This window comes from Falco biarmicus, chromosome 7, assembly GCF_023638135.1.
Source record: "Falco biarmicus isolate bFalBia1 chromosome 7, bFalBia1.pri, whole genome shotgun sequence".
Lineage (NCBI taxonomy): Eukaryota > Metazoa > Chordata > Aves > Falconiformes > Falconidae > Falco > Falco biarmicus.
This window is the reverse complement of record NC_079294.1, coordinates 65,550,405-65,573,242: the sequence shown is the minus strand read 5'-3', so window position 1 is coordinate 65,573,242 and position 22,838 is coordinate 65,550,405. Positions and strand designations below refer to the sequence as shown.

At 44.8% G+C, this 22,838-nt stretch overlaps 1 long non-coding RNA gene across 1 annotated transcript in view; it reads left to right on the top strand.

Annotated features, from left to right (window-relative positions):
• Positions 1 to 22,838, top strand: part of LOC130152478 (uncharacterized) — a 52,669-nt gene that overhangs the window by 14,771 nt on the left and 15,060 nt on the right. Inside the window, exon 3 of the long non-coding RNA XR_008822985.1 lies at positions 13,643 to 13,777. This is a non-coding gene — a long non-coding RNA (uncharacterized LOC130152478). The remainder of the gene's footprint in view (positions 1 to 13,642; positions 13,778 to 22,838) is intronic.

Here is a 22,838-nt window from a genome sequence, read left to right as displayed (position 1 = left end):
GTTCTGGGAACTAAAGGTGAGAGAAACACTAAGTCACATTAAAAATATTCAGCAAGAAAAGAGACACCTTTTCTTTTGCTGGACACTTTTCTTAGAAGTCATCTATAATCAGTGACCTTTCCCAGGCACTTTCCCAGGCTGTTTTTAGTAGCTGAATCCTTTGTTTCAAAACCACCCATTGATTCAGTGCCCTGAGTGAGAAGTAATTAAGGTGGACAGAAATCTTGCCTGCTGTATGGACGTGTGAGGTGTAGAAGAGAGAGGCAGAAAGGGGAGTGAATGAATTTTTCCAAAAGATAGCTCTCACAATACATGTGAGTCTGCTGTAGTGTATTGTTAAATACATGTGCATGTAGATGTGCAGTTCTATTCATCTTTCTGTCTATTGATCTATTTATTTCCATATACACACATGCTGATGTACATATGTGTGTGTTCCTTAAAGATAATGAACTGTTTAGGCAGTACTTTGTCAGAATATCATTTAAAGAGTTACATCCTTTTAATGCACAGCAGTTTAAGCAAACTCCAAGGTTCTTACTCGGCAATAAACCCATTAAATCATCTTAAATACCATGTCATAATGACAATTTGATGCCACCAGATGTGGCACTAGGGAATTTTTTTTTTCTTAAATGCTTTCCTGGAGATACAGCTTCCTGAATTTTAAATTCTCTAGCCTGTTTGCACAGCTGTTAGATCACAGAGCTCTGCCATCTTTTTGCCTTGCATCAGTTACTCACTAAATTGTGTGTGGCATGACTACAAACTCACTGCGTCTAAATATTTAGGCTCATATCCGCTTCACCCTCGTAAAGGCTGAATAGTTGGGCAGTATGGGAGAGAGTGTATAAGCGTTAAAGTCTGAGAGGAGTAGCCATTCCAGTTGCGGAGCTCCCTCGGGGGAAGATTGTAGAGATGCAGTCAGAAGACTACCCTTTTCACTGGCTACTTAGTGTCCTAGATGTGTGAAAAATATAGATGCCAGGCCACTTCCCTGGCTTTTCTCACACTGTTAGCCAGAAAGTTCCAAACCAGTTGCCTATGTCACCACTTCTACATGAGGGAGACTTGGAAGAGGGACACATTGGCAGGATACAACAAAAGTCCAGAAAAACCCCTCTCACAAATAAATAGTATTTAATACAGTGCATATTTACCTAGGGGAGCAAGCCATGGGAGGCTTTGGAAAAATGTAGAGGCCACAGAAATATGTTAAATGAGGAGCAGAATGAGTGGAGGGAAGGTGCTTTACTGGCTCTGAAACATAGTGGTCCAGAAGCTGCCACTAAGCCAAGAAGTCTCTAACTTCTGATTGACAGAAAGTAGACCATCTAATGAGCAGGCTGTTGACTTACCTGACCAGCAGCACTGGCCTGATCAAAGATGGGACACTGGGCCTTTGCTCTGATCTAGTATGGGGGGACCATGTTATCAGGCCTTTTGTCATGCTGTGAGTTTGTATGGGCGAGTGCTGCGTGATCTGGGGTAGCAAACGTGGCTTGCTCTCCCTCTGCGACCTTGTGTTAGATGCACATCAAAAAAGTGGTGGACATGTGAGAGACATATGTTGTCAAGGATTTGAAGTGAGGTTGTGCATTTTGTATAATTAGAATGCACTAATAGGTGTGATCACGTCTGAGGTGCAAGCATTGGTGGTGGGATTTGGAGCTGCTCTTAGGTGGGTCAAAATCATGGTCTGCGACCCCGGGGGAATCACCGTGGGCATTTCCTGAGGCTCAAGAAGATTGGCACAAGACACTGAAAGCCTAACTTTCTAGATGGGAAACACCTACTCAGTCTGAGTGTGATTCAGTGTCATCACAATACCGACCTCTTAATCAGTGCCAAAGGATTATTAAATCCTGATTTCATGTGAATTAGGAATAGCCGTCAAAAGGCTGATTCAAAGCCCAGTGGAAAGATTACCGTTGCTTTGCATGGAGTCTTCGTTTGATTTGCTGTTTGGCTCTGGGGCTGACACACAAGTGTTTTGAGCATCTCTGTATTGAAGAGGGCATGGAATGCTGTCTAGATTACCCTCCAGTTAAGTGTAATATTTGATAACATCAGTAAATACAAAACAGAAACAAAATGACAACAGCGTTTGAGCATCTTGTGATAGCAAATGAGGTGGAAAAGTTAAATGGATATAGAAGAGGATCCCCAGAGGTTGGATCGCAGCATGATGATGGTAGGAGCCCAGTTGTTACCATACTGATATCAACATGTGGAGCTCTAAATCTTTTTGGATTGTGGCTGAATGGAGAGATTTGCTCATAGCTGCCTTTTCTATTATTCATATTGTATAGGCTGTCCTTCCTCTCCTACCAGCAAACAAATAAAAACTCTGTGCCAGCTATAGCGGCACTTTACATGGAAAAGCAATGAAGCAATTTCAGGAAAGTATTAGATGTAATTTTGGCTTTTTTTTGCTGTCACTTAGCAGCTAGAAAGAGGAGATGCACTGATGTGCAGAGCCAGGCGTGTATTATGCAAACTCATACCACAATCTCATTGTCTGTTCGTGGACCCTCGTATCTCTCTGTTTCCATCTGTTGTTTTAAGACTTAAGTTGTTTGGAGGACATCCAAATTCCTTTCCTTTCCCCAACTTTAGTGAAGTACCTGCCTGCCTTAGGCTCCTTACATAGACAACAGAGAGAGAGGCTTCTCCAAAGAATGTGGTGTGCCAGGGGGTGCTCCTTTCTCTCCTTCTCCCCTTTCCCTCCTTCCATCCTCTTCCCCTGACTGCATAGGGATTTTACAGGGTGCCTAAACACATTGCCCCATTCAAGGGCCAGTCAGATGGGGTTAATTTGGGCTACACTGCTGTCTTCAGCTGGCCATGGTTTAGAATTGAGGTAACACAAACTGTAAGGAGTACAAGTGCATGATCCCACCGGTTGCCCGTGCCCATGAGTGGGCAGCAGCAGAAGCTGCCATGTCTCAGTCTAGGCAGTAGCTCATGGCTGATGCACTATTTCAAGAGATAACAAGGGAATGTCAAGCTTATCCAAGAAAACAGAAATGACACAGAAGATAAATAAGCAAAGCATATAAAACATAAATGCAATCCTATTAAAATTAAGTATGTTTTAATTTCTGAAAAGAAGTGACGTTTTGGTGTTAGATTTACTGAACAGGAAAAGATTACATGCACCATTAAAAGAAAATGTTTTCAAGGGCCCTTTTAAAAAATTGTATCCATGTTTACAATTGCCATGTGCGAAATATAAAAATCAGAGAAGGGAAAAAAAAACACCCAGCAAGCAGTGGAAATAGCCCATTTTGTGAATTATAGGAAGAAATATACCATCTGTGATTTAGTGCAGTTCCCAAGATCCCATCTGTGATCGAAGCACAGCCCTCGTTGAAGGCTCAATCCCTGAGCCATTCCATATGATAAAATATTTCTTTTGGAAGATGCCTGGGCTAATGGGTTTGTTTTTCTGGAATATGGCTCTTCTAGATGAGACATAAAACCCTAGAGGCCTAATTTTGCCTCCAGGGGCCGACTACAGCTGATGTCAGGAGAAGCAGGAGTAAAAGGAGGTCAAAGATCTAAGCATGCTTTCCTTCAAAATTTCTATACTTTTTATCAGGTCAGTTTGTTGGGCCAAAGAGGTCTAGACCATGATTTCATAATCTCTAGTGTCAGATTTTGTGGTTACCAAACTCAGTGCACGAGGAGGGCTCACCGTGCAGGTGTAGCTGCACAACAGCAGCTCTAAATATTTCCTTTTGTTACGGCTATTCATGTTTCAGCAGGGTGGAGTGAGCGAGAGAGAGATCCCTCAAACCAGCAGCAAGCCTCTAATGCTGATGCGCTTCTGCGGTCTCCTGGTGCCTTTATATGTGTTGTCACTGTGATCTCTTAGTTTTAGTCCAAAGGTGGCCTTAGCTGTACCAGGTATTTATACGATGCAACATATTTAATTCCAATCCTCTATTACACACGCATGTACAGACTGGTGCGATTTCAGCTACCACTGAAATTTGTATTTGGATAATAAATGCATTCACCTGTTTAATATATGTTTATATTTTCTACTCTATATAATTACATGCTGATTATACAATTACAGAAAATACTTACATATTTTGCACAATTATGCTATTACTGAAATAATGCCTGCAATAGAACTGTGCGTGTGTGTATGCACATGTTTGAGAAAATATAGCTGTGGTTGCTTGTTTCAGAGTCATCCAGGGGCTTGTACAGGTCCATCTTGAGTGAGGTGTGCTGCTTGAGCAGACAGTGATATACCGCAGAAGCATGTGTGTTATTACTGTTCTCACCTGTGGGTGAATCTAGCTCTATTACAAAATGGTTTCGGCTTTATTATAAAACACCTGTGATAAGGATTTTCATCCAACCTGATTTCGTGCTTGGCTGGCCCGGCTCCCTGTGCCCCTTGGTTCTGATGCACAGCCTGAGGTGCACTCAGGCAGGAGGTGCAACTGCCCAGACAGACGCCCCAGAGCCACTGTTCCCCTTAACACGGGGCTGGGGGGGCCGGGCCACCAAGCCCCAGTCTGCACTTGCCCCTGCTGGGCTTAGGACAGACCTGTCACTGTGCCTGTACATCCTCAGAGCACTTCAGGCATCCTGGCAAGCTCCTGCTCCCCAGCACTGTGTGCGTGTGCGAGGGGTGGGGCAGAGTCATGTCCCGGCATGTGATGTTGCGTTGGAGAATACAACTGCAGCTGGCTCTCCTACAGCCCTCTGGTCCGGGTGCTCTCATGCTTGGGGGGGTTCCTAGTCACCGTCTTAATACAGAGGAATAAACAAACAAGTCGCAGCCATTGATAGCATCAGCATCTGTGTTTGTACTGATGGCAAGCGAAACGATTCACCCAAGCTAACAGAACAAAGCAGCATCAGAGCTGGGAGCACGACGCCTGCCTCCCACCTGCCTTTCCTGGGATCGGCCAGCTGCCTGCACAGCACCTTGAGGGAGAAGAAAAGTCCTGTTCAACAGGATAAATACACCCTGGCTTTGCCTTTTCCATGCTGTACAGGTCTTGCAGCCAAAGGGTTAAAAAGAAATGAGTCCGTTTGGCATGCTTTGCAGAGTGCCCAAAGTCTGAACATGAATGACCAAATTGCCTTTTACTTTTTAAATTAAGCCCTCTGTCTGTACGCACACAGCTAACACTGCTGTTCCATTAAATAAAAGAAGTTGTTCCCACTCTTATTTTTAATAGGGTAAGACCCTGCCATTCCATCTCACTTTACTGACATGAGATCTTATTAAAAGCAATCCTCCCCCTCTCCTCCTTGAAATCTGAGCTTCTGATAGCTTCATCCACATTGTGTTTATTTTATATACACAGCTCTGCAGCTGCTGCTTCCTTCTTCTCTGATAAATGACAGCGTAACTGTTGCATCCACTAAAAAAGTAAATAAAATTAAATGGGGAAGAACAATACATCTCTGGCAGAGAATAATAACTCTTTTAAGGCACGTATCTAAATTGTACAGCCTGATCTTAATTGTAAGGATAATTCTTTGTTATTTCAAAGCAACTTGGAACGCGACAGCAAGCGCACACTCTTGGCAGTACATCCAGAGAGCTTTCTTTGGAAACAATGGGGAGAATTCTCCTGAACTGAAAAGAGATTGAAGTGTCTTTATTAGGTTAATAGGGCTACAGTCTGTGATGAGAAAGAATGGAAGAATATGCTATGATCTGTTGGTTGGTTGGTTGGTTTGGAGGGTTTTTTTAAGCAGAGACTGTACTGGATGAGGCCCTGCATGGGTGTTGTGTGGGGGGTGGTGAGCGTTAGGCGTCAGCAACAGCAGCAAGGAGCCCCTGGAGCAGCCATCCTCCAGCCCCTGCGTCTGGCTTCCCGGGGAGGGCTGAGAGCGGGAGGTTTCCTTCATCCTCCCCAGCCAGTTAGCCAGGCTGGTCTCATGCTGGACTGGTGCCGCTGATGTGTGACCCCATCCAGGCTCCAGTCCAGCACCTTTCTGTTATCGTCTGTCTCTGTTTCGTTGTCTCTGCCACTGCTGATGAAGCCAGTGCCAACACTGGAGGCCAGCAGCGGCATGCTGGTAGTTACTGGTGCTGTTTAGCCACAGCTGTAGGGCTGGGGTACAATTTCAAGATGACTATTCAGTCCTTAGACACAAGTCTTCTTGAATTTGCCTGGAATTTGTCTGAGGAACTGGGAAATTATATTAAAGCAGAGAGAATAATGTGAATTCAAACTACTAAATTAGGGGAGGACAATATTTGTGGTAGCACCAGAAACTGGAATTGTTTTTGAGAATTGTCCAGCTCTTTCTAGAATAAGGGGAGCCTGTGCAGATGTGTGACCAGCTCTTCTAACAGCTTGGCTAATTCAGAAACTTCACAGCTGAAATTCTGGGAGAAAGCAAGTTGCTTTCTTGACTGATGTCTAGGGGAAAAAAGAGGACCCGGTAGAGTGATCTGATGGAGAAAGGGAGAAGAAAAACTTGCAAGCAATGAAACTCTGCCCTTGGTGAGGAGCTAGGAAAGGATGAGAGGGCAAAAAAACAAGCCAGGTGATTACTTCAAAAATGTCAAAATCTTTTATTTGAAAGAGAGAGATAAAACTACAAAAGGTGGGAAGGGTGTTGTCTGTTTTGAAAGTAGCTAAGAAAGACCTTGGAAAAGATCAGGCTGGGCAGGAGCGCTGCTCCTCTAAGACAGTAGCAATAGTTGACAGCCAGCCAGGTTGGATGCCTTATCAAAAGAATGAAGGAATAATGGCTATAAAAGGAATGAAAAAGGTTTCTGGAACAGGTTAAGTAGCACTAGTGGGAGATTTACCCTGGATGTTAACTGGGAGATGTCTGGAGGAAAAGGTGAGGAAGGGCATCAGCTCAAGAAGGCTGGCAGCGTGGCTGTTTGTACGCAGCCCAGTGGGACACAGCCTTTCTGCTCCTCTGGGCGCAGGGCTGGTGCTCTCCAGCTCTGCCTTGACTGCCCTGGAAGCAATGCCCTGCCGTTGGTGTGGCACCACAGCCCACACAGGCATCCCCAGGCAGATGCTGTGGGGCCTGAGCTCTCTGCAGAGGGGCCCGCATGCAGGGAGGGTGGGCACCAGCAGCTTCTCAATGTGTCTTGAGGGCAGCCTTAAGCCTTCTACACATCATGTTTACCATGTAATCGGTGGCCATTTACCCTTGCACCGACATAGATAAGCAGCAAGTTGTTTACCATGGCCTCAGCCTGCTTTCCTGCCCTGCGTGCAGGGCACTGGCTGGGCTGGGTGCTGCCTGGAGGCCAGACTGGGGAGGGGGTGGGGTGAAACCTCAGCTTCCAGGAGAGGAGAAGGATGCTCCAGACCCATGTTCACATACCTGCTCTGCAAGGCAGGCTGAGGCTGGCTGTGGGTTACTATTCCAATGTAGCCTCAGGGATAAATAATAGGAGCCACATTCACATGAATGCTGGCCCTCGTACCAGCTCCAGGTGTCAGCAGGGAAAAAGGCAGCTCCTTGTCCTCAGTCAACCCAGAGGAGAGTCTGAAGCACCTGCATGTCTCCCTGTCACTGTTTCAAGGAGTCCGTTGCGCCAGGCTGGACCATTTTCTCTCTGCTCTGTCGCTGTGTGGCTGTGAGTAACGCGGCATTGCTCAGCTCCCCTTGGGCCAGCAAGTTTCAGGCACAAACTGAGGACAACATCTGGCCCTTTGAAATAATCTGAGAAGTAACAGACACAGCCTGGTATAAGAGGCAGGGGGAATCTATAAACCTGAAGCAGCACCCTCATTATCTGATGCTGCAGTTTGGTAAATGGCAACAAGGTCATTTCTGGGTCCGTTTTTATCTTTTAATTGGAAGATTTACAGCTTTTGGAGTATCTGGCCTAGCCATTATCATACAGATGCTCCTTGCATATGCTCCAACTTGAAGCAAAACACAAAGTAGTTTGATATATTAATATAGGCTAGAGCTCATCATGAAATAATCACGTCGCCAAAGATTTATCCTTTAGTAAGGGCGAGAATTTGTCTGGGAACCGATCAGATTTTTCTCCGTGGACGAAACACTGAATTAGGACCAACGAGGTAGCAAAGACACGGTGAGCAAAAAGTCTCGCCCTGTAAATGAGGGCAATAAATGAGGTCTTCGTTTAGTTGCATAAGCTCTTAACCTTCCTTGCCGCAAAGTGCCATCTAGTGTTCTCACCATGCCTGCCGGCCCCTCGGCCGGGGGACGTAGCACTGCCGGGCTGCAAACAGCTTCAAAAGGCTGGAGGGAAGGCAGACAAGCAAACAAACTTCACTTGTTAATAACCAGATGTTGTTGGTCTTTAGTACGTGATTGTAGTAACTTAGGCAAATGAAGCTTCCTTATTATGTGATCGAATAGAAGATGTTTCAGCTGGGTTCAGAAATTAACCTGGATCTCTGAGAATAAAGTGGTGGCCGTGCTGAAGGAGCTTGTTGTTGGGAAAGCAATTGTAGAATTTCATGCACGAAATATATGCTTAATGATGTGTCAAATTTGCGTGTGCAGCGAACATTTTGACGTTATTAATGTTGTCTGTGTGGCAGTGGTACTTCTGCATGCTCACGAGGGAAGCGGAAACAGACACTGCACATGTGGACTGGTGCAAGGTGGTCTCTTCTTTGCAAGTTGGCAAGCCAGCTGCAATGAGTAGGTGTATCCAGGAACAGGAGAGCACCTTAATGACCATCACCCATGATACAGGTGCGTGCAAGTTAATTGTGCATGCAAATTAGTGATGCAATAGCAAACGTACTTTGCAAGCCTAAAATCAGACCCAACAAAGAGACAGTTTAGCATCTAAAGTGCAAAACTGGGGAGACACGATCCACACGAATACTTAGAAAACGGAGGTGGAGGGGAGGTAAAAAAGTGTCCCAAAATAACTCTACATCCATATTTGTATCTGGGGCATCTTTTGCACTGGGCTAGGGCTGTCCTGGTTGGCTTGGAAAGCTCCCTGCCACATCTGATCACCCCTGAAACCACCCCGAGCACAGACCTCAAACACAAAGGTTGTTATTATTTATTGTTATCTGCAAAGCACTGACAGCACTTAGAAGTGCCAGAGGATTCATGCCTTGCGTTTTGCTCTTGCAGTGGCCAGGAGCAGAGTCTAATTAGCCCCAACAACATCCATGATAGAGAGCAGCCCTACTGACAGGGAGCAAATTAGGTCTCTGACCTAGCAAAGCATTTAACCATGTGCCACATTTTTTACTATGTGTATCTCTGGATTAAGACTTCGATGATGTAACCTTTTGCTGCTACTAATTTTTTTGATTGCAGTACGAAGCACAGCTCAGCTTGCTGGCTCAGAACCCCTGTGTACAGTACTAATCTGCTTTCTAAATTGACTCCTTGCATCTGGACAAAACACCAGGGTTTCCTCCTAAACCAAAGGATCTTTCCTACCTGCCTTCCTGGACTTTCTGTAGGAAACCCATCCCTGTGTTCAGCCATCCACAGCAGCTGGCTCTGCACTGGTGCTGGTTAGCAGCAACTGTGGAGAAACTTACAGTGGCTTTAGCACATCTGTGGCATGACCACTCGCCTGACATCTCAGCAGTAATGCGGACCTTTGTGACAACAGATCACCAAAGGGTCTCTCGGTCCCTCTGTCCAGATGCACACAAACTCCCACAGCACCCACCCCCCGCACCCACCCCCCCCATCTTAAGGCTCTCAGCATGAATGGCAACAGCTTCTCCTTTCTGTTTGCTCCTTTGTGACCTGCTGAATCTCTCGTGTGTCTTGTCTCACCTTGGTGATAAATGACAAAGCAAATACACTAGCAATGAAGGACCTGGAAGGCTGCACAAACTGTAAGGGATACTGAGAAATACCCGGTTTTATCTTCTTTCAGTTTGGGAAGCAGAAGTTGACTGTCAGAACTGGCATGGCCTTTATGAATTTCTCAGAAAACTCCTTGGCAATGAGGACTTATGAGGAGCTACATGTCCCTCAAAGGGAGTTTTGCGTTTTAAGGTTTTACCCTGGATCTTCTAATGCCATGGCAGAGGCTTGTTCTCTGAAGGACAGTCTGGGAGCACGTCTGCTTTGCTGCCCAAGCCACATGATAAGCTTGGTGGTTTCAGGGTGGGGAGAACAGGAGGTTTAAGGAGGAGACTCCAGCTGGAAATCGGTGGGTGTTACACTTGATGATCTGCTTGCATCCCTGTTCAGGAAGCCTCTGTGAGAGTGTGCCACAAAATACTCACCTATGATACCTGCTCTTTTCCCCTACTTGCTGTTGGACCTCTGAAATCACTGAGCTAGCTGGACCTTTGGTCTGCCCCACATCACTTCTGTAGTCTCTCATGTCATTCGCTAGTTCTCACCTCTTCTGATCCACTGCAATGTTTCTACTGCTGTGACAGGGCATGGTACCATGGAGGGCAACCCCACTTATGGCTCTCTCCCTGCCCTGAGGTGAAGTTGTACCTATAGATGTACATGATCTATGCATGTACTGCATGAAGCTGGCAGACGAGGTGGCTGCCCACAGAGCCTTTGCGCCCCTCACCATGCGCGTCCATCTCTTCAACAGAGGGGAGGCGATACTGTTATAGTGTATGCTGAGTTACAAACTGCTGGCGTCATCTTACATTTGGATGCAAAATTAAAATGAAGGATTTTATCAGCTCATGCTGTAAGTGATTCTTGCTACTGTTTCTCATTTGTGCCTGGTGGTCCCATTCCCAAGTGAACGTCTGAACCTAGACGTTCACAGGCTTCTCAATTACAGAAGAATACAGGTGTCTCAAGAGAAAGACAGTGCTCCTGGGTTATGGAGAGGCAACCTCAGAGGTTTGCCCACCAGGGTTACAGCTCCTCTTGCAAGCGGAACTGCCGGTTCTTTAATAAAGAGCAAGTGCGATACAGCATATGCCCAAACAGTACAGAGTGTGCTGAGAAACTTGAGCTGGGTTTTGTTTATTGTTGTGTACTCGGAGCAGCAACATTTGTGCAGATCAGATCTGAAGACAGGGGAGGAAAATGCCCACCCCTTGCTTAATTATTACAGTACAGTGTGTTTCGTTAGTGCCACCTCTCGGTCAGCAGGTTTCATCCTTGGACTGGATGCATCTTGTGTGATGTAAACAAGGTAAACCTGCTTGCTCCATACTGCTGTTTCATGGAAGAAAGGAAGCAAATATTGTAAACTAGCATGGAAAAATAGCCTGAAATATTTGTATTTCTTCTTCATTTTTAACAGGCTTATACTATGATGGGCATGGTATGGATTTTGATGTAGAATCCTACCAGCTGGTGTGTGTTCAGGCTTTGAATACAGTCGTACCAAAAAAATCAAGCATTTTCAAATATAAAAATACTGCAGTATTTTTCCCAACACAAAAATAAATTATTAAAGGAAAAGTTTATCCAACATTTGCTTGGTTTAACTCCTCTCAGCTGCACTTCCAACAAGTCTCTTTGGATTTATAGACTGTATGGTCAGAAGGACTCCCTTTGTGATACAGGGATTTTTTCAGGAAGTCTTCCATCAACTTCAGAACTTTGTTGAGAAAAATGACACTTTTTCAGGCTGTGGTTCACAAATCCCAGAGTTCCCAACTTATTTGTGCAGAGTCAGGAAAAGGTAACTAATACAAACAGGGCAAGCTTAAAGTTTGCTACCCAAGAGCAGAAACATCCATAGGAATATTTTCAGAAATCGGTGAATTGAGAAAAGTTGCACACAGCTGTGGTAGAGGATGCTCTTTAGCTGGGTGCTCATCCTCGATGTGAGGTTTTCAACTGGCAGATCATCCATTACATCCTCAAGTAGTCTGTGAAAACAGTTAATTGCCTACCCATGACATAAACCCTGTGAATCTGGTTTATAGCCTGAGTTCACGTAGCTTCTATTTCTAGCTGGTGGTTTTAGTTACATCTTGATGGTGAGCTCTTCTAACCAGGACTGATAGTTTTTGGGTTTTTTTTTTTTTTTTTGAAAGCATGGATGCTATACTAATTACCAACTACCGATTAATAAAATGAACTCAATGATATATTAGAAAAATACTTTCTAATATGAATTGCATATGCCTCAGCTTTACTGCCTCAGTCACTGATTGGAATGTTTTATCCAAGCGCTTATCTTTAAGCCTCAAAATAATCCCACTGAGCTCAGCAGTAGAAGGCAGCCCTTAGTATTAAAAATAAAATCTAGCATTTTACAATTTTTTAAAATTGTTAAAAAAGCTCTAGCATTTTACCATTTCAAGGCACAGTAACCTAAGTGTTGCCAACTGCAATCGTTCTTTTAATTTTGTCTTCTCTTGGGCATATTATGTGACTCTAGTTTTACTCATTGAAGTCTCAGATTGTGCTTGTTTTGTTAACAACTGTTAGGGCAGGGGTTCTTTCTCTTAATTGGCACCATCTGGAAGTGAGAAGGAAATTGCTCAGGATGAACGCAAAGACAAGAAAAGGCCTTGCACTTTTCCACGGTTGCGAAACTTGTCCTGTTTGGAATAGCCACATCTGACCTGGGAACTGGCTTGCCCTTTATTTCTGTTAGGGGGCTAGAGGGAGAGGGAAATTTTCTCTCAGAAAAAAAGACAATCTACATGTTGCCAGCAGAACCAGAAAATAATATTTAAAAACATAAAGTTGCACAATTTGGGCTGCTAGCGAACTAGGCCTTTTTATGCAAATTGAATATCTTTGTTCCCAGTTTTTTTCCAATCTCGCACCACTTGTTCAGCATTTCCTCATTTTTTGGCACTGCTTTCCATAGCTGTGTGCAATCACACTCTCACACAGATGCCATTCCGTGTTCAAAGCACCGAATGCTACAGGGCATATTAGTGGTTTTATGCTTTAGATCTATCTTTATGTAACTTCAGAGCTCATTAATATATACCATTTTGTGTGATTAAAAAACAACAACCTGGCACATGAGAAGCTTTGAACAGGAGAATGGATTGCAAGGAAAATGGCTTTCTTCTCATTATGCAGATTTTAAGCTAGACGTGAGATAGGCCCAGCGAGTCAATGGACAAGGTACAACTTCTGTGAGGTAATCATTCCCTGACCGCAGCCGAGCAGGCTGCGTGCTGTAAAAAATATCCAGAAAGAGTCAAACGCTATTTGAAACAGATTTTCCCTTCATGATTTCACAGTAGTGGATGCAAATGAATGAAAAATCCCATGATGGTCATTTTAAGAACATTTGAAATCTCAGGGAAAGCCATTCTCTTTTGCTGTGTGAAAAGCTAGAGACAGGACTGAGGTGTGGAGGTACCAGAGTGATGGGCTCATCTAACATCTAAGAGTACAGACCAGAATGGTGTAAATACTTTGGCTGTTGGTGAAGCACAATTCCCCCAGTAGTTACAGCCTGAAACGTTGACTCTTAACACTATTGTGCCAAAAAAGGATTAAGATCATGTGTGCCAGAGCATAGTTCTTCTCTAGCTGTAGTTGCTGGCTTTAAAGGATTGAGGTGATGAATATCTCCTGCACTAAATAAGGTGATGCAGGATTTTTTCTGACCATCAGCTCTGACTTTTTAGCTTGCGTTCTGTCTAACGACACCAGCCTGCCCCTGCTTGCCAAAGCACAGGCTGTTTCACCAACACACAACAGAAGTGATGGCCTTTTCAGGTTGCATGTCTGTCCCTGACGTGGCTGTCTCTCCTGCCAGGGTGCTCTGATGACTTCCCAAGATCACACAGTGACATCCTCACTCATGCTGTGACGGCTGCAATGATGAGAAGCAGCAGGAGGAAAACTCAGAACCAACTCAGGAAATGGCATCCAAAATCTCAGAGCTCTGAAGGTAGGAAAACTGCTGGGTGCATTTGACAGCAATCAGAATACAAACATGGTCCTGAGGGCCAGGAGGATTTTGGTGTGAGAAGGAAGGGATCCAGTGTAGCATGAAACAAAAATGACTGTTACTGAGGTAGCTGTAATGCTGTAAGTGCCTGTGCTTAGCCATCACTGAGCAAAGCGGAGAGATGCTCCCATCCATCCCTTTGAGGAGACCATATTTCCAAGGATCAGCTTTCCAGAAGAAAATACTTGTGTTAGCATAGTTGGAAATCTGCTGTCATTGCAGCTTGGGCAATGGCAGTAATGGAAAATCTGGTGTATAATCCAACTGATGCCCACTAAAACCTTCCAGAAATGGTCAGGCAAACACATTTTTCCTGTCTTAATGCGTGAGATTGTGTTAGAGTATGTGACTCAAGCAGCAATGCAGCCTCTGGCTGGCTGGAGGAGTGATGGGCAGGTCCACACAACCCACAGCAACTCCACGCATTTCCCCGGTGCTTGGCAGCTTTCTGTGCTTTTTCCTTCTTCGCATTCAAAGGGATGTACTGATTATATGCAACTATGACAGCAAATTGTGACTAATGTATGAAATGAAAATTCCTGCCTGATAGCACAGGGATCTTAGCTGCTCTGCAATTACTGCCTCACTACAATTTCTGCTAGGTGTTACTTATTCCAACACAATACTGAGCACAGGCAATTTACTGCAGAGGTCATAAAAAAAAATAATCTCATTAAACCCACACTGTTTAAGACCAGGTAGTTTCCCAGTTCCCGCTTCTCCTTGGTGCAAAGCCTTGGAGGAGGCTGGCTGGGTGGCTGCCCAAGGGAAAAGTCCCTCTCTGGTTTGTGGAACAGCAGTCGCGGTGGGGAGAGCAAGCTGTGTGCTCTGCAGGAGGATGCAGAGGCTGCCGAGCTGCCGTCTGCTTTGCTCCCTGCTCTGCTGAACCACGGGGATGTAACCGGCTGCTGAGAGTGCAGATGAGATGCAGGGAGGATTGGAGCTGAGCAAATCTGTTGAGTAGCCAATGGCCTGAATTTAATAGCCATTTCTTTCCCGGGAACAGCAAAACCCCTGGGGACTTGGCACTGTCTCCCACAGGATGATCTGTTGAATACTCTGCAAGATGCTGGACCAAATTCTCTCCGCAGCAGCATCAGGTGCTTGCAACTGCTGCTCGGAGCAGGCAGGGCCAGTTGGCAGTGGTGCAGGCGTCATGCAAATGTGCTGATGTAGCACTGACATAGGAGCTCCTGCCAGGGCCCTGTCTGCAGAAGGCTAGGCAGGCATGAGAGCTATCTTTGTGCAATGTAATTTACTGACAGCCCCAGCTGTCCTGTCTCCTGTTTGGAGGTGGTACAGACCCCCTGCAGAGGTGCCACAACTGTGCCAGTCAGGGTGAATCAGACTCTCCAAACAGCCACCACCCAGGCATTTTGCCTTCTCCAGCTGATGACCTGAGCCAGGAGATGGCATCTGTGCAGCCTGGCTCACACTGTGTGCTGTGCAGAGGTAGGAGCAGTGCGGGGAGCAGGTGCTCCATGGGCAGTCATGAGCCCGGCTGGGGGTCATAAGCTTTTGGGAAGAAACACACCAGAGATGGTCCAGGGAAGGTGGTCCACATCCCTGTGACCAGAAGCTCAGTTCAGTCCAAGAGAACATGAATGTAACTATGGACATTGAAGGAGCCCAACAAAAACCCCATCAGTTTACTAATTTTTCTTCCAAGAAAATGACAACGTATTTAACTCACAACACCCAAGTTCATAGTTTTTTTTGGTTTTTTTTAAGTTTACCTATAAAGCTTTGTTTTCCATTTGAATATTAAGATTTATAGAAAATATTTAATGTGGATGGGGAAACAATACAATAATATCAGTTACCCAAGGAGAAATGTATGTATATACAGAGAGAATTTAACCTCAAACACTCAGTTCACATATCCATGTGTGATTTATATTGCCCCAGGCTCCAAGGCAGAGTGAACATTGACACCCTTTGATGTTGAAAGAAGCCTAGTGACTGGCCTTTGGAGAGATTTGCGATGTCTCTATCAGCCTGTCAATGGAAAACCAGGCAGCAAAGCCGAGCCCCCTAAAGATTTCAAGGCCTTGTAGGCAGAGGGATCGTGTAAGCATTTTACTTCCACCAAGCACTTGGGAGGCTGAGCACAACCAGCTGGGCTAATTGACTCCTTTCAGGGCACCGTGCTGTAGTTGGTGTCTGCACAGCTCTCCAGAACTGATGCTCTTTCGGCCCAGAAAAGGTGCCAGTGTCAGCGATAGAGATGTCTAGCAACTGCAGACCCCTGGGTGATGGAGTGCTTTGGTTTCTGTTGTATCCTAGTAGGGATGTGATAACCCATGACCAAAGTGAGGAATAAACCTTGCTTATTAGAAATGGAAAACATTTTCTTGCACTTTTTGAGAGGCAAATAAGCTCTGCCCAGAATTTCTGCTCATTTCTGTAGTACCAAGTGTCCGGGGTTTTCCATGGGGCAAAATAGTCTTGAGTAGGTTTGACATCTCACAATGCTGCAACAAAACCACAGGCACCATCAGCGTATTCTGCACTGCATGTCCCTGGCACGGGAACAGGCTGTGCACCAAGGTTAGTGATGGGAAGCAGGTGGCAAGAGGGGAACAGAAGCTGATGCTACTTGTGAGTTAAATTCCTGGCCAATGTGCTGAGTAACACTTCGGAAGATAGGATTAAAATTCAATACAGTGCCGATAGATTACGGAGATGGCTTGAAAACAGTAACGTGTGATATAATAAAGATAACCGTGGAAAGTTTACACAGAATTAGGGACTGCTGGCTAGGCACACCAGGATATGAGGATTACTGGGGGTTATAAACTGAAGATGCATCTTAAATATGATGCTATTTCAAAACCAAACAAAGGACCAGTGCTCCATGCTCGTATGGAGTCTTAGAGCTCATTTGAATCGGGTGCGCCCAAGGTTGCAGCTCAACAGGAGAGGTACAGAAACCATCCAAGCACTTGGAAACTAAGAGCGAGAGGGAGCTGGTATGTACTACTTGGCAAAGAAAGACTAAGGAATTGCATGTGAGGGAGAGACTGTAGTAGCCAGAGACCGAATCTGCTTCCTGATTGTTGAGAAACAAAACCCAAAGCTCCAGGTAACTCAGAAGCAGAGGTGAATGGACAGGGACTCCAGTGAACAAGTGTCACTTAAATGCCTTGACGGCTGCTGTGCTACCAGGAAAGGAATCATGCTCAGTCTGCTGATTTGTCTGGTTCATTTTACATGTGATGGAGACAAAAAGTTTTAACTCTTTTTTTTCATAGCCCCATTCTGTTGGGTGGCAATGAACGGGGCAGAAATATGGCAGTAAGTTTCTTTGCTAAAAGTACTCACACCTATAGCGTTATTAGTGTTGCCATATATTGTCCTTAACTTGCTCTTGTCCTTTTGGGAAGTCCAACACTGGCATCGTCCTTCCCTGTCTGTTCCCTTGTGCCCTTCAAGTGAAAAAACTGTAAAGTCACAGGCTTAAAGGTTGTGCACAGGATATCTGAGGCAGGAGAACAGATACCCGCAAATTTGCCGCAGTGGGAAAGTGGGGGATAATTGTGGGTTCTGATTTTCCAGGGAGCCTCTGTGGAGAACTAATAGTCTAGACTTGTCCTTTTTGAGGCCTAATTATGTCTCTCTGTCAAACTATAAAAACAAGAGTCTGTAGCATCACAAGGGAAAATGAAAGCTATTGGCCTGTGTTCTGCATTTAATAGGATGTCAAAATCTAAAGCATAGTCTGACTGGTTTTTGACTGAGGTTAGAAAAGAAAATGCAACTAATTAGGCTTGTCTCTGAATATCCCTCTCTGTCTAATAGCTGTGCACTTGCAAATTGTAACATACTGGGAGTCCCAAACTCTGGTCAGTGCTGCTGTCTGGATGGGAGGGGTCTTCCCCACTGACGGGACTCAGGCTCCACTTATGCAGTGTCACTATTAGTGGGGACAGTTCCCTGGGAAATGCCTTGTGCCATGATACCTCTCCATGTTAAGGAGATGGAGAAACAGAGCTAGGGTTCCAGGTGTAAGGAGGTGCAGCTGGAGAGGAGCAGGGCACTCCATGGGAAGTGTCACACACTGTTGATGAACTAGTCTTTTACAGCTTGCCTTTAAGATTCATTTCCAAAGTCTTTGACAAGTAAGGAACAATTGGAAAGTACCTTGTATATGAAATGCAAGCTTTACTCTTTGAGTATCGTGATCCCTGGATCAAAGTAACACACAGTGGCAGCTAGAATTCACCCCCAAAATGCCCCAGATATCTTATGTATGAGCTAAAGCAGGTCCCACTCTTCTTCTATCCAAGCTGTTCTTTCATGTGCTGCCTTTCCACCTGCACCCAAGTTCTGACCATTAACCATAGAACTGCCTCCTCGTTTGCAGTCCTTCATAAGCCAGCACCAGAGGACAATGTGATCGTGTACCTCTATAAAACCTGAGACAACAGAAAGGGATGGCCTATATTTAGATGACTAATGCATTAATTATACCTTGGAGTCTCCTACGTCAGGGAATGTTAGGTGATGTCCTAGTGCCTTCCTCTATCCTTTGGAAGTCATAGGGTTTTTTTCAAGTTGAAATAATTTCTTGGAGAGAACTGCAGCAGTTACAAGTTCCTTTTACCTTTCCCTTGTCAGCTGCCCTCATTCCGAACCAACGCTACACTCAGCTGGCTCCTCATGTTTTACAGATGAACTGAAATAAAAGTGGAATTTGTCCCACTGTGAGAGAAGAGGAAAAGAATAACTGTCTACAAGATTTTTCATGCAAGTCCCACATCCTCAGTTTTGCCCTTTTTTGACACAGAAATTTGATTGTCTTCTGCTTAGACATTCTGGGGCACCTTTCTGGTTTTCATTCTTCTTTTCTGACCTGACTTTATGCTAGTCGGGAAACTGCCAACTTTGCCTAACAGTCAAAACTAAACACTGCAATTCAAACTCAGAGGACATCAATGGGCAGGAAAAAAAAATTTGGCCTCATAATGGTGATTTTTTTTAATGTCATTTCTGCAAAGTCTTGCAGGGGGATTTGAGCCAGGAAAGCCAAATCAGTGAGTCCGTAATAAAATGAAAGGTCTTTCCAGGAGTCAGCCTGAAAAGAGAAAGGGTGGAAAGGTGTGAAAGGGGAAAGACTTGCATAATCCAAAGGGGCTTAGGAAGCAGAGAGAAACAAGAGCACCTGGATCTCCTTGGCAACTGCCAAAATACTGTCTGACATCGCCTCAACACTTGCATGGATATTTGTAGCTGTATTTTCCAGTAAGTGCACACTGATTTCACCCACAAATAATAGTTTCTGCAGGCACAGGTAACTCACGCTGCAAAGCATCTCTTTTCCCAGGCTGTAGCTGGAAAAGAGACTCAAAGCAGCTTGGGACCCATACTGGAAGCAGAAAAGAGCTGCTCGCTAGAAAACCTTGTCTAAGCAGACCGGTGTTCTCCATGTTTGTATGAAGATGCCTAATTTTGATGGACCTGCAGATGACAGACCAACACCCACTGTGGCAGTGGTAAGGAAAGGAAAAGGACTTGGCCACGACTTGAAAATGTCTTTAGTCTCAGGTCTATCCTATGTTCCCAGTTTTAGAGCTGATCCCACTAAAAAATGAGGGTGGCAAAACTGTGGCCGTTCTGTGGATTATTCCCAACATCCACTGGCTTTATTAGGAAAAGATCTGGGCAGGAGGCAGTAGCTTCCTTTTGGTGTAACCCCGAGGTATGTCCATGAAGATGGCTTATCCACTGCCAAGTCCTCCAGTCCAGCCAGGGACCAGTGACAGGCTGCTTTCTGGGGCCCTTGCACACAAGCGTCCCACAGCTTCCCGAGAAGCTACTTATATCAGGCCTCTAGCTATATTTTTAGGAAAGCCTTTGAGAATGGTCTTAGACTTACGTGGAGATTTAGGTTTACTGAATCTTGGTAGAGGCTGTTTTAAACATGTGCTTAAATCGTTTCCTGATTGCAAGCTGTAGCCCTCGGTTGGGCGTCGCTGCCAGTTTAGCGACGATAGACCTCTCCCAGTGTGAGTAATGCACGAGTTAGGCTGCGTAGGAAGAACGAAATGATAAATTACCACTTCTGGGAGGATAGTCAGTTTGTCTGCTGTCCCCCATCAGCTCTTTCCTTCTGCAGACATTCATCAGGGTTTTCCCAATCAGCACAAAAGCCTTCCTGGCTGTCCCACGTCTAGCACAGCTTGTCAGGAGCTACCAAAATGGTGCATCTGAGCACCAAGGCATGGGTCGTTTCAGTTTTGACCTTGACCAAGGCCATCAGCAACTGCAACTAAAATACAGGCTGCTTACAAAAAGAGGGGGTAATTAATAACCACACAGCTCAAATTTAGCATAAAAAGTTATAAAACTGGAATTATGGGGGTGGGAGGGTCTGGGCTTTCTTCCCTCTGTTTTCATCTGTACGGCTTGAAGGGTTGGAAAGGATGTGCTGCTCAAATAAGGGATTACTTTTGCCTTTTAATCTGTGACAAAAAGATGATATAAAATTTACCCCTGCGAGTTGCCATGTAAATGAATCCAAGTCAAATAATGCACAAGGAGCAACAAAGCAACCCAGCCTGCTCTGCTGTGCAATATGGGCATTTAATTTGTGCATACAAATCCCAGGAACTGAAAAAACCAGGGGCATTTCACATGTACATCCCCACGCAAGCCTCCCTCCCGCAACAAATGATTATTATTTTTTTGGTGGGATGCACAGAGAGGGAAAAAAAGGTCATCAAATCCGTGTTAGATGACGGTACAGATTCCTTGGCTACCAAACACCAGGGCCGAGCAGAACAAAGAGATTTGCATTCTAAGTGATGCAAAGCAGCCGGCAGTGTTTTAATGTTGTGTTTGCTCTGTGATGTCTTCATCAGGCACTCAAAGGCAGCGGCTCTGGCAGCCGTGGGTCCCCACGAGCCTGTCAAACTCCGTTTCCATGGTTTTCCTTCAGGCAGCACCATCGGCAGACAGCATGGAAACGGACCCCTGCAACCTGTTTTGAACAGTGTCTCTGATGTAGGGCCCCAGAGCGGGCATCAAACTAGCAACAAGCAGCAAGAAAATAACAATTTTGCTTTTCGCAGGTGTCAGAGCGGCAAACAAAAGGCTGTTTATAAAAGATGCAACATCCCCTTTTTGTCGGTGTTGGCAGTTTAAAGTCAGCCAGGCAGCCATGGAGTTGAGGAGGAGGTTTTGGAGGGGGTGTGCTGTGAGAGAGGGAGCTCGTCTCGAGGCATTCAGATTGTTTCCTCTTTAATCCTTCAGCCTCACTAAATAGGGCCTTCCAATCACCAAACTGATAGCTATTAACGGCGTTTGAATTATTCCATTTTAATCAATGAGGAGGGCTATTTTCTTCAAATTATTACAATTTTTTTTCCAGACAAAGAAAGTGTAAGGGTCTCATTCTTCCATCACCTTGAAGAGCACTCTTTCATTTAAATAAAAAGTTCAGAGCATTTAGAGCATTTGAAGCCATATTTGAGCATTGATACTGAATATTCAAGAGGTGAGAAAGTAGAGTCCATGGTCTTTTGCCACTGTGGCTACCTGTGTGCAGTGATGACATGGAAACACAGCCTCTGCTAAAAGAGCAGAAGTCAGGAGAGCTGACAATCAGACCCAGCTGGACCATGAATTTGTGAACAACGCTGGCTAGGAAACTTCACCTCTTGGTGCCTCAGTCTCACCACATGTGAAATTTGGATAATGATTTATTTTTCTCTAGTAAAGGACATGGACTTTTATGCCCAAACATGATATAGAGCTTATGGTTACCCTTGTGTTTATCATGACACTAGTGACTGGAGCCTGTGCAACCCCCTCAAGGAACAGTTTTCCATTAAAGAAAACTGATGGGTCAGATGCTGTCCAAGTTACAAGAAAGCCTGCTTTTCCCTTCCGATTAGCCAACTTTGTCACAGCTGCTTGGGGAGGTGCTGGGAGGCACCAGCCTTGTTGGCTTCTGTTTCCATTGCAATGCATCTGGCAAGCCAGGGAGAAACGAGGAGCTGGGAAGCTTTGGTAGCATCAGATCCCAAGGTGCCTATTTTTATTTTTTTTTTTCTTCCCTGTAGTGGAAAGACTTGAATGGACATTTGGTTTTACAAGACATGGCTTCTGTTCAGGAGCTGTAGATGGTCAGCTGGGAGCTTATAACACAAGACTTTCAGGGTTCTCATGGGCTGCTACAGCAGGGCTTTCTCCTTCACACATCCATATGTTGGAAGTCAGCAAGCTGTAAGGACAGTGGTTCAGGTTTCCTGGCTTTGCTGGGGGTTTGAGGTTCCCAGCTGCTCTTCAGTTTTCTAAAAAGAAGCCACAACTTTAGATTCTAGCTCCCCATTTCATGGTTCCCACTGCCTCAGAGACACACTCTTGTTTTCTTTAATAGAAAAAGTCAAAATGTTTGTGATTTTGCTCCAAATTAGCATTGGTAGCCATGGAAAAAATAGCCAAGTCTCATGCGAAACAGATACATTTTTCTGTAGCTCTCTCAAACCAAAGCACTCTCATTCATGGCTATGAAGTTATCTAAAGTACATTCAGCAAATACTGTTCCTGTCCTCACAAAACTCACCTCCTACACTTCTACCTTTTAGACTAGGCTGATTGAGTAATTTAACTATAAAGTGTTAAGTGGCTAGTTATTTATGGCACAGCAGCTGCATACGAAGCAGACTGAAATCACTAGAAGAGTGCAGAGATGCTAAGAGTGAGGGGAGCAGATAGAGGTGATGCAGCGCTGAAACTGAAATCCTACCCTGACCCTGTGTTTAAATGAATTGTCACAAGATCTTTAGAGAAAATTAGCTTAAGATTTAGAAGGCTTTCAAACTGGTTATGACATATTGGTTATTCCCGCGCCCCCCGACTGTAATTGATCTATTAAATAAAAGCAAAGCATTTTTTAAATTAGTACTGTTTCTATTTACAACACTGATTAGCACCAGAACAAGGCCAGGTATACCCATATTGATTGTATAGGCAAAATATTAACAGATCCTGGCAT